This window comes from Taudactylus pleione, unplaced genomic scaffold, assembly GCF_031769625.1.
Source record: "Taudactylus pleione unplaced genomic scaffold, aTauple2 ptg000342l, whole genome shotgun sequence".
Lineage (NCBI taxonomy): Eukaryota > Metazoa > Chordata > Amphibia > Anura > Myobatrachidae > Taudactylus > Taudactylus pleione.
In genome coordinates, this window is record NW_028284743.1 from 830,939 (window position 1) to 842,050 (window position 11,112).

The window sequence follows — 11,112 nt, forward strand, 5'->3', positions numbered from 1 at the left end:
ATAAAACCTCTTGCTGAGCTCCGTTGTTATTGGACACGGTATAATTGTGATTATATTGGTGTATGTATCACGTGTTAGATGAAAGAAGTTAGATCCAGGGGGATGAGAAAAGCGAGTGGCCAATTCTGCTTTCCCCTGTCTTGGGATCAAACGGGATGAGAGAGAGGGAGTCGCTTGCCCTGGAGGAAACAACAGTAGTGCTTCTTGCTATCTGGGGAATCCGCCGCGTCTATCTCCTGTTACCGCTGGGCATTGCAGGAGAGGTCGCCGGCTTCCTTCCAGATGAGAGAGCACTGTGAGGGAAAGAAAAGAAGTTACCTTAGTTAAGGTCCGTGTGCAGTGGGGCTGCTGGAGTGGCGTGTAAAGTGATGCTGCTGGCGCAGTAGGACGCGCGTTTCGCCGGGAGGCTTGGTCACCTGATCGTCAGTGTTGACTCAAGCTTCCTGCCTTTTACATTACCTGCATCCAATCATGGAGCTAGGCTAGAGAATGACTGCATTGTTCACCAATAACCTTAATGACTCAGACAACCATTAATAGTAGTGCTAGAGAGAGACAGAGGAGTGTCCCAGAGCTCTCATTACCATATGTAAACAAAACTGATTTCTAAGGATAAAAGCTCTGATTCAATCACATGGATAAGGGAAAAATGAAAAGAACATCATGGATCTATAAAGTGACTATTACAGTCTCAATAGAGCCTGTTAAAATGATAATTAAATTATGTACACATATATATGTTTATATTTGTAAGGACATACTCAGTGATATAATTATACATAAATAGTAATTAATGAAAAATAGAAATAAAAATTAAAAATAAATATAAAAATTAAAAATAATAGTAATAAAATATGTAAGTATGATTAATTAGTGAAATAAGTGAAATTATAAATAATTACATATATGATTAGAGAAATTATATTATATAGTTATATTATAGACATATTATAAATGTCTGTGAGGAAAAGAGAGATAAAAAAGATATTACTTATATATTAACATATATATTTATCAGGATCATTAAAAGTGGCTTTGTTATATTATTAACAGAGTGTGAGACAATTATGGTGTGGGAAAAAGAGTGATTCAAAAGGTGGAATAGATGATTATAAAATATATACATATATATATATATGATAATAAGTCCTATGTGTTAGGAGGTGTTGATGTGAAGGGTAAAGAAATACAGTGTGTAGCGAACAGCAGATTTATGATGGGTATAGGTGAGTGAATGTGGGCGAACTCATAAATGTGAATATTTAGGAATTATACAAGTGAAAGAATACAATAAAATAAAAATAAATAAATATAATGTATAGAGCAATTACCCTATAAGATGAGACAAGAAGGGGTGAGATGTGATGAAATAAAATGTGAAAACTAATAAAGCAAGAGAACTGAAAGTAATAACAAAGAAAAATGAATTAATAAAATGATGCACAAAGTACAAAAGAGTAAACATGAATAAAATGACAGAATAATTAAAAATCCAATGTGACAACCACATAATCTCAAAATCCATATGTTCAAAGCATAAAGTTGTGATTATAGAGATAACGAAATACAAAAGTGGAAAATAAAGCGTTTTATTAATATGGTCATAAGGGAAGAGAGTTAAATAGAGAGTTAAGTTGGCTAATAATATTATTCAGCCAAAAAAACAGTATAATTTATATTCTCGTTTAGGCCTCCGGGTATTAGTGTTCCTAAACGGAAAATTCACTCACTTTCTCTTCTCTGGAGGGCTCTGGTTATATCTCCTCCTCTGAGTCCAAGTTTCACCTTCTCTAGACAAAATACTTTGAGATCTTGTGTCCTTCCGGAATGTACGGAATGGAAATGTTTTGCCACTGTGGTAAGTTGTTTCATTTTAATAATATCAGTGGCGGCATTTCGAACATTTCCTATGTGTTCAAGAATTCGGGTCTTCATCATTCTTGATGTCATGCCAACATATTTTTTCTCACATGTACATGTGATACAATAAATAACGTTAGTAGTTTTGCAATTATGAAAGTCTTTAATTCTCATCTCCTGACCGAATTTATCTTTAATCGTTTGGATATTAAGAATATGTGAGCATACTTTGCAGTTGCCACATGGGTAACTGCCTACATTAGAAGAGATTTTTTTGGGTTGTGAGGTAAAATGACTCCTTACCAGTTGGTCTTTGAGATTTGGTGATCTTCGCCAGCTCATATTAACCTTTTCATCTAGGTTTTCGGCTAGGTCACTATCTGATAAAAGAATGTGCCAATGTTTCTGTAGCGTATTTTTAACTTCTTGCCAACTATTACAAAAATCCCCTATAAATCTAATGTTTTTTTCTCTTTGAGATTTATCATTGAAAATAAGGGATTCTCTTGTTGTTCTCGAGACTTCATTTCTTGCTTTTTTTATCAGTCTCTTACTGTACCCCCTATCACTTAGTCTCATGGTAAGGTCTTTACTCTCCCCTGTCTCTCTCTAGCACTACTATTAATGGTTGTCTGAGTCATTCAGGTTATTGGTGAACGATGCAGTCATTCTCTAGCCTAGCTCCATGATTGGATGCAGGTAATGTAAAAGGCAGGAAGCTTGAGTCAACACTGACGATCAGGTGACCAAGCCTCCCGGCGAAACGCGCGTCCTACTGCGCCAGCAGCATCACTTTACACGCCACTCCAGCAGCCCCACTGCACACGGACCTTAACTAAGGTAACTTCTTTTCTTTCCCTCACAGTGCTCTCTCATCTGGGAGGAAGCCGGCAACCTCTCCTGCAATGCCCAGCGGTAACAGGAGATAGACGCGGCGGATTCCCCAGATAGCAGAAGCACTACTGTTGTTTCCTCCAGGGCAAGCGACTCCCTCTCTCTCATCCCCTGTTTGATCCCAAGACAGGGGAAAGCAGAATTGGCCACTCGCTTTTCTCATCCCCCTGGATCTAACTTCTTTCATCTAACACGTGATACATACACCAATATAATCACAATTATACCGTGTCCAATAACAACGGAGCTCAGCAAGAGGTTTTATTATTCATCTGTTGTTACCTCACTGTGGCTCTGATTAATTGTTTGATAATATTAAATTCATGTGTATATCCTTAAACTTCCTTTTTCAACAAGGGAAATTCTATATGTAACAGTTAATTATGTTGCCAGTCATTGTCCGTAGGTGAATACAATTGGAGGCTGATTATTGTCATATAATTCGAGACTCTGGAGTAGGCAATTATCCCTGCAGGAGACATACATTATGTATATATAAGAATTTTGTCTTTTTTCCTCAGGGTTACTCTTTGAATAATTTTGCCGCGGGTGTACACTCTATATCATATCCCTGCAGGAGATATATAACATTATATGTTTCTCAATTTATGTTTATCATTGTCTTTTCCCTCAGGGTTTTCGATGACACAACGTTGCTACATGTGTACACTTCATGTCACTCTAGATCAAATACAAGGTCACTCTCATATATAGCGAGATATTGGAATTTATATATGCTTAGTGATAACTTTTGATTCATATAAGTACGGTGACCTCTCATTGGATTGACACCTGTACATAACTTCACCCTTGATGGGAATTCATCTTAAATAATATTTCAATAAATGTTAAGTTTTATTTTCACCTCATTTCTATATACATCATATTTAATTCTTATACAAGAGTGCTCCCATAAAGACATATTTGTCTTTTTCCCCTTTTTTCTGCTTTTTGCAATAAAGGAGTTAAATACTGTATCAACAGAGGTGTGCGATAGCAGAAACGCAAGGACAGGGGAGGGGAAGAGAAATTAATGAAATTAAAGAATGAAAGGAAAAGAGGAAAAGTATGAAGTACAGTACATAAGGTACAGTAAGGGAAAGGTATTGTAAATAGCTTGTAAAAGAAATTAGGAGAATACTGTATAATGTAGGGACAGAAAGCACAACCATAATACTGTACATACAGTATGGACACAGTGTACAGTACTTAGCAGTCCGGATTACAAACTGAAAAGAGGAAGATAAACCCCTCCTCCACATTACTAATTATATATAGTACAGTATAAGCTACATAGCAGTTGCTTGACCGTTTCTTTCGATGACAACTGGTAAGACTCTATGGAGAGAGACTAGGGAAATAAAGCAGAGAGATACAGTACTGTACTTACGTGGCATGGGGAGGCCACTGGTTGGTGATGCTGTTGAAAAAAATGACAGTATGTTACAGAAAAGAGAGAGAGAGAAAAAAAAATACAAGTTTAAGGTTTACTGGATTCGCTGCTCTCCAGCTCCACTATCACTATATGGAGGTGTTCTGCATAAAGAAAATAATAATACAGTATTGTACAGTACTCAGTTGGAAAGTAGAGGGTAAACATACTCAACTGTAACATTACTACAGTATATACTGTACTGTATTACAGTATTAATACAAAATGTCCTACAGTATAAAACTTTGCAGTACTTACTTGGCTGGGGAGGGGAGTCTGGGTCCTCCTCTTGGCCTGGGGAGGGCTGAGGCCCTTCAATGTCTTCAACTAAAATACACAAGGACAGAAACAATTATTGTGTAAGGAGAAGACGTTGGAGATGTTTTGAGAGAGAAAGAAAAACAGAGGGAGAGAGAAAGAAAGGGAGAGAGAGAAAAAGAAAGAGAAAAACAGGGAAAGAGCGAAAAAGAGAGAGGGGAAAATTAAAGAGAGAGAAAGAGGGAGAGAGAGAGATAAAGAGAGAGAAAAACAGGGAGAGAGAAAGAGAGAGAGAAAAACAGTGGGAGAGAGAGAGAAAAAGAGAGAAAAACAGAGGAAGAGAGAGAGAAAAAGAGAGAGAAAAACAGAGGAAGAGAGAGAGAAAAACAGAGGAAGAGAGAGAGATACAGTACTGTAGAAAAAAATGTGGTGTAGTGTACTTACGCGGCCAGATGAGGCCACTGGGCCCAGGGATAGATACTGTTGAAAAAAAATAATGTTACTATTACACAAGTACAGAAAAGAGAGACACTGAGAAAGAGAGAGAGAGAGAAAGAGATACCGTAGGTCGAGAGAGACTGACAAGGGAAGAAAAGGAGAGATATACAGAGCTGTAGAAAACAATGTGGTGTACTGTACTTACATGGCATGGGGCTTCCTGCAGCCTCCGCCTCCTCATCAATGATGAGTCTGTGTGTACAGTATAAGAAAAAAAATATTATACAAAAAATAAAAAAGGCAGTAGCATCACACTATTGTGTCCATACTGTAAGTGTTGTAATCATTACCACTGTCATTTGAGGAAGAGGCTGCAGAAGGTGGTGGATTTGGTGGTGGAGGTAGGACTGTGGAAAAAGAACACTGTACTGTCAGTTTCCCTCAAAACCATTTTGAAACATATAAACTACAAATCTTGACCAGAGTCTCCATAACACCAAAAACAAACACACAAATGAGAGAGAGAGAGAGAGAACAGTGTACAGTAGTGTTTACTGTACTTACTCCTACAATTCAGCCAACTGGGCCCGGCTGCTGGCGGTGGTGATGGCGGCAGCGGTGGCGGCGCTGCCGGGGCAGGGGGGACTTCTCGCCCTGTGGGGAAAAATACATGTCGTCATTAAGGAGAATTTGAAAACAACAGTTCAGACCTCTATTCCAAATTGGAGAGGGATTACAGTACAGTACTGTAGATGGCCTTAGGGAGTTAGCTATTGATTAAAATACAAACCAATACAGTATACTGTAGTACAAAAACTACTGTAGTCTGTGAAGCTGACATTGGGCCCAACATAAAACAGTATGGTACTGTGCTGTATATAAAAAAATATACAGTATAGTAAAGTACTGTATGTCCAAGTGGTGCAACGTCACACAGAGGCTCTGTGGGTGGCACTGTTGCCACGATGGCGAGAGCGATGTGGGCCCCATTGCCGGCAATGGAGACCCGGCAGTGCCTTTCCAGCTTCAACAAAGCATTTGAGGCACTGCCGGGTCTCCCTGTCATGCACATGCGCACTCTCAGATATAGTCCAAGAGACGTCGCTATAGTGTGTAAGGCCGAGATCGCATCTGCGTTGTCGCATGTTTGCATTTTGCGCTTTAGGCGCAGTTTGTAATACAGAGCCCTGTTTCTCATTCTATACAGTCCATTCACTACCAGTTTCTGCAGTTATGAAATCACTATTGTGTGGTGCAAAATTCAACGGCACCGTCAGTTTTTAATATACAGTACAGGCACATTCATAGCGGCACACTAGTTTTCCTAGCAGACGGGGGATGGTGTCCTTGGCAATGGTCACTATTCGTAGCATTTTTCAGGACACTAGGGCAGAGCTGACTGCTTACACTAAATGGATTAACAAAGCATCCTTTATTATGGTAATGAGAGGCTCTTGCTTGCTTTGGGGGACATGACCTGATGCACTGTGTATGACTCTCGGCCCACTGGGCATGCGCCAGAAATCCCATCGCAACCCTCCTACTGGGCATGCGCCCGCCAGAGATGGAAATTCAACAGCATACCGACTGCAGTAATACAGCCAACTGCGCATGCTCAGTGATGATCTTCCATACACCATGGCATAGCGCTACATGGCATATGGCTTGGCGCCACAGATTCCATTGTACCCCCTCCATTTCTAATCCATCGCAGATGGCTGACTGCCACCATAGCGCCAACCGTGTAATACAGAGAGCTCTCTCTCATACAGATCCCACTACTACCGTACTTACTGGACATAGAAATCACTATAGTGTGCAAGGTTGGAGCAGCATCACCATTGTCACAAGTTTGCGATGAAACGCTATTTTGCGCTTCAATGGCACAGTCAGCTTTGAACACAGAGAGCTCTCTCACAGGTAGAAACCACTCTCAGACACAGTCCAAGAGACGTCGCTATAGTGTGTAAGGCTGAGATCGCGTCTGCGTTGTCGCATGTTTGCGTTTTGCGCTTTAGGCGCAATATATATATACACACACATTAACAGCATGTACGCTCTGGATATTACTTAAAATCGGTTATTTAATATAGTTAAAGCCCTTAAAATCGTGCATTAAAGATTTTGTAATGTCTACCCCAAGTAAAGCAGCTAAGATGACACTGTAGTTTGAGGCTGATTTTGCATACATCCCTTTAACGTTTGGAAGCACACATGCCTCATATAAATGATGACCTGTGTGTGCCTCAAAACAAAAAAAGAATGCAAAATCGAACACAGAGTAAACTAGCCTAATTTTTACTTAAAATAATAAAACACCCATAAAAAACTTACAATAAACTATCTGTATAAAATGAAGCAGAAACATTGTTTGAAAAAAAAAAAAACTATTTTTATTGTACATAACATTCTTTAATTGATGAATAAAAATTTAATGACGTTTAAAAGATGAAATTGTTTTAAAATATATCGAAACACTTTGTTGAACATCTTTTCTTTCTTGAGCTTTTCTTTTTATGACAGTCTGTAATATAAAAAAAAAACATCAGAAGGTAAACTTAAAAAACGTCATATTACATTAACTGAACTTGTGAAAGTATGTAATGAATTCAAAATGTGCATTAATACTCACCAATGTTTATTGTATCTAAATGGTTGTATTCATGAAGTTCTTGCCAATAACGTAGTGGAAAGACGGATCACTTAGTATGGCTCCCGGGAGGAAAAAAAATATATTTTGAGAGGCAAAAAATTCATATACACAATCAACCATCATTATAGGATTAAATGTTTAAAAAAAAAAAAAAAGTGGGGTCAGAAAGCAAGAATATGACCATTTTTTCAATAAGCCAATATTTTGGGAGCCGTCATCATTTACCCACTTCACATGCAATCCCATGTATGTAATTCGAAATGCCCAAAACTCCCAATAAGAATCCTGTTTTTGAGGGTGGGTACGGAAGAAAGTTGCATGTTAATTAAAATAATTACACAATCAAAAAAAAAGGAGTAATACAACCTGATATTTTGTAGGAAAAGTAATATATTCAAGAAGCTCCTTCATCCTCCTCTTCTGCTCTTCTAACAATTGCTCCTGGTGGTTCTGGCGTTCTTGGACGGCGTGGTCATGCCGGTGCTACCCGTTGGTAGATATATGGTGGTGGCTGAAACTGGTGGGCCTCCTGACCATACCATGGCTGTGGCTTTACATGGGCATAGGCTCGTGGTGATCTTTGAAACGTTGTTGTTGTCCTGTGAGGTCCAAGGTAAAACATCATGTTCTGGGTTATCTGTTGAAGAGACGTGGCGATTTCTCTCTGTGAAATGGCTTGACATTCGGCGTTTTCAACCATCCTATTGTGTGCGGCGGACATGACAGACAGCTGATTTTCAATTCCTCGAAATCTCTCCTGGGTTTCCAGATGTTCCTGTCTTTGCTGTCTTTGTTCCTCTTGATATGTTTACAAAAGTCTTCCAATGCTTGCATCCATTTGTTCTAGTCTTCGGTCCACTACGTCCCTGAAGCTGTTCTGGCGATCTTCCATGTCTTGAGCCAGTTCAATTATCTTGTCCACTTGTGCCGGTGGAAGGGGCTGTTGTACTTCTGCCACTACTTGAAATTGTTGTACTAGGAATAAAACATAAAATAGAAAATCTCTTACAAAAAGTACAAAAAAAATTAATGACAAACTCAAAAATTTCATAACCTAAATATCCCCTGATTTTTAGGAAAATTGCTATATGCAAACGCACACTGTAACTGAAGGTGGGTCCATTTGATTTGCCTGAGGCCCCTACGCTAACCTGTGGGTTACCAGCCGAACATTAGCGACCAGCTTGCCCATAGTCACAAATATCACTATCAAAAGGGTTTTGCAAAAAGAACCCTTGTGGTAGGGTATTGTCGACCGCGAGACCCAGTGAACTTCCTGCTGTAATAAGAGCTGGAACTTCACTACTGACATCACTGGTGATCTCAGTAGGGACACCCACAAACAGGCGTTCCTTAAGGAACGTCTCGATGACAGGCACCTCCCTAGACGACCTAAAAGCAGGTGGTGAACAGTCAAACGCAATCATCACCCGCCCCGTCTTGCAGTCAGTCCCACTGAAAGTTTTAAAACCATTGGCTAAACAGCTTCCAATCTTAATCTGGACGTGTCACTGACCGTCTATGGATCCGATTGTGAGTGCTATGCGGTCGTAAGTGGGTGACAATCAGGTCCATATTGTTTAACATTTGTGTCAAAATGAAAAAAAAAATAATAAAAACAAGCAATGACCCTGACAAAGGTCTATTGTGTGCGTGATTTTTTATAAAAAAAATACAGTACACTATTGTAGATTTAAACCCACATTAAAAAATAAACTTCATTCGAAAATTTACATTTGAAGATATGTTTGGAACTTGCCAACTGTTGTAGGTCTTAAAGGCGTCATTTGTTCCACATCCTCTTCATCCTGTGATTCCAGTAGATCGGGTCTGAAGTAAGGTCCAATATTTGAAGAAAGACCTCCACTGGTTGATGGTCCGACGTTTTCTATAGAAAAGAGAACAAAGTAAATTTTTGAAACAAAATTATTTTGAACAATTATGAAAACTACAATTATGCACGATGAGTTAAAAAAAAAACATAATATGGAGTCAACTACTATTTGTAAAATTGTAAATAGTTTATAATGAAATTGACTTTACCAAAAAAAACCTATTACCTAAAGGTTCTGAAGAGTCTTGCACAACTATGCCCAAATCTTCTTGTGCTTCAAGTACAAGAGTGCTTTCTTCCAATCCAGGTCCTCTTCTAATTTCTTCAACAGCCGACTCTTCTAATTTTGGACAAGGGTTTCAATAATAAAAAATTAGGCGTTCTAAGGATATAGAATAAAATACAGAAAAATTAACATTCAACACAATTCAGTATTATGTATAATATGAATTACGATTAACTGTGGAGGATCCTCCAGGGAGACCTTTACCCGTGAGCAGATCACAAATTTTAATTAATAATTTTAAATTCGCTACTGCAGACAAATAAGACAAGCTATAATAAATCATTTAACTTCAAAAGCAAATCAAAATAGACACTATTAGGAACAAAGCAACTTATTTTTTGTAATGTGAAAATGTTACCCTCAATCCTTGTTAGAGTTTGGGGGTCTTTGCTCCACATATTGTACGACGCTTGCGTGTCTTCCTTCTTCTTCTTGACACCTGATCCTGGCGGTCTGGTCTGCTTTGTGGCGAGAAGTCTCCTTTGATGGTTTTCTAGCTGTAGTTTTGTGAAAAAATTTACATTGTAACCAAAAAAATGTGCAAATTAGCAAAAAAAAAATACACAGAGCAAAAAAACTTTTTTCAACTGAGGTCCCTCTGGGCACATTTGGAGCATTCATACTTGTCCTCGTAACTTTGGATACTGCTCCTCTGTTTTCAGTTCTTCCTCCATTGTTCTGGTTTCTTCTTTGAGGTGTTGTCTCTATTTTTATTAGAATAAATATTCTTGTAAATACAGGTTGAGTATCCCATATCCAAATATTCCGAAATACGGAATATTCCGAAATACGGAATATTCCGAAATACGGAATATTTTTAGCATGACTGAGATAGTGAAAACGTTGATTTTTGATGGTTCAATGCACACAAACTTTGTTTACAGGCACAAAATTATTAAAAAATAAAGTATAAATTGACCTATAGGCTGTGTGTATAAGGTGTATATGACACAAATAAATTTCATGTATGTACACAAACTTTGTTTGAGCCACAAAATTATGGAAAATATTGTATAAAATTACCTTCAGGCTGTGTGTATAAGGTGTATATAAATCGTAAATGCATTCTGTGTTTAGATTTGGACCCTATTCCTAAGACATTTCAATATGGTATGCAATTATTCCAAAATACGGAATATTCCGATATCCAAAATACCTCTGGTCCCAAGCATTTTGGATATGGGAGACTCAACCTGTATTGTCAATGTATAATGAATAACAAAAACAAATACTTACCGTCCACACGAGTAGTAGCGCAGTCACGGCTATCTATTAAGCCACCGACACCAGTAACCATTATTGGATTCATCTGAATGCGGATCTGTTCCTCCCATGGCAGCCAATGAATGGTCAGTTCTGGTCCACCACCGGTTCCTCTCTCGTGCTGTCTCTGCTTTTTCATTTTCTCCTTTGTTTGGCGTTTGCAGTCTCTGTACCTATAAAATAAAATAAAGAAG